This window comes from Aplysia californica, unplaced genomic scaffold (genome assembly GCF_000002075.1).
Source record: "Aplysia californica isolate F4 #8 unplaced genomic scaffold, AplCal3.0 scaffold00788, whole genome shotgun sequence".
Taxonomy (NCBI): domain Eukaryota; kingdom Metazoa; phylum Mollusca; class Gastropoda; order Aplysiida; family Aplysiidae; genus Aplysia; species Aplysia californica.
The window spans coordinates 303,407-305,337 of NW_004798058.1; the positions used below are offsets into that span (position 1 = coordinate 303,407).

General features: G+C 37.6%; 1 protein-coding gene across 1 annotated transcript in view; it reads right to left on the reverse strand.

Annotated features, from left to right (window-relative positions):
• LOC100533405 (phospholipase C) overlaps window positions 1-1,931 on the reverse strand; it is a gene marked incomplete at its 5' end in the record, with an annotated part of 64,302 nt that overhangs the window by 30,763 nt on the left and 31,608 nt on the right.

The window sequence follows — 1,931 nt, forward strand, 5'->3', positions numbered from 1 at the left end:
TATGGATGAATTTGACAGCGACAATGTTTCAAAATTAGGAAGGGAAGCAGTGATTATTTGATTATATAGACGCTTCGCCCCTGCTTGAAACACCTCTAGTTTTCGGCACTCATAGACCTTAGTGTGTTGCAATTGCCGGGCGTAAAACTCTAATTAAAACTAAAGGATAAAACCGTGTGTGCCTTAACCTACTATTGCAATAGAAATCCGATACACACATTTCCTACCTCTAATTGCCGTTTCTGTTTGGCGTTTACCTTCACCTCCGTTTTCCACATTCAGTCTAAAAGGAGAAGCGTCACAGTGGCTCTATCATCAGAGCCAAAACAACGTTATTTTGAAACACATTTCATGCCTGTTCCATCGCCTGTACTCTAGGCAGAATGTAAAAAGGAATCTCGCACAAGGTCGAATCAACCGCGGAGGTCGGAGTGTCGCATAATTTGCGCATGAAGAGCGAACTGAAAAGCCGTACGTCTTATTCGGCTTAACCGAGAAGAAGCGTCACACAACCAGCCTAACGATATTGACAGGTCTCTTTTTTGCGGGCAAGTACACGGAAAGCCCAGGGAGACAGAAAGACCTCTAAATATCGTGCACTAATAAATGTAAAAGAGGGAGAAAATGCTGAGAAGAGAAGTTTAAACAAGGCTCCCCCCGAAAAAAAAAATTACAAAAATTTTTTAAATCAAAATTTTCATCCATTCACGAGCATATTCCTCTCGTAAAATAAACTCGTATAAATTATTGATAGAACAAAGACTCAAGTTCTCTGTCTTAAAATTAAAAGATGCCAAAATTAACCGGACACAGCAGTGCATGTAAACCATACAAAAAATACCACGACACGTACCAATCTATTGGGGGTGGGGGTACAACTCCAGTTTCCCGATTCGGCTCCAAAAAAAAAAATTATGGAATTTGAGTTGTAGGCATTTTTAGCTTCCTCAGCCTACAACTATTTCACCGCATAAGAACCACCAAAAGCCTTATTTTATCCCATACCGGGCTTGTTTGTCACCATCATTTCCTCACAAAAGTTAACATTTTATTTTTCTTTATCGGCCATTTTCTCAAAACGCGATTTTGTTCTATACTTTTTTGAATAACTCCACCATTTTTCATCCAATCTTCGTGACATTTTCACAGAATGAAGAGAAGATGTAATACTAAAACGTTGTTTGCTGAATTTTCGATATATGGAATAGATTTTTGTTGTTGGTGTCTGGAGTGTGGATTTTCACGTTGTTGGTTGTTGTTTTTTTGCGTGTGCAAACTTGAATACTACCTCAGGACAAAAATCATAAAACATGTTCTAATTAATAAAAGAAAAAAACAATAGACACATATTTAGATCTAAGGTTTGCTAACGTGCGTGCAAAAAAAAAAACAACACCAAAAAACCCCCCAATCAATTTCCAAGAAAAATAAGAGCGGTCTCCACTACATAGGTCATGTCAAAAAAAATCTAATATGGTCGCCGTATCCATGGAAACGAAACGTTTTTCTCAAATTTGATTGTGGATTTTAAGACGTCTAATTACTATGCTTGTTATATGAGTGAATTTTGTTAAAATTTGGTCCACTAATAAGCAAGATAGTCTTCAGGTGCAGCGCCCCCCTCCCCCATTAAAAGCTAAAGATTTACTGCTGTTGTTTTTGCTTTCCTTCTGTTATTTGTTACAATTCTTGAGCACATAGACTATGACTGAACATACACAGAAGGGATGATCGAACGACAATCCGCCCATACCTTAACACCCCAAAAACAATCTCTCTATATAATCTCAACATAAATAGTATGTAATGTACTTATATTCTCCGCATAATATAGCAACACATGGACACCTTAAAACTTATCAAAATACATGTCTAAAATGTTATGAAGTAGCTTTGTTCTTTTTGGTTGTCGCTGTTGTTGTGGGGGTGGG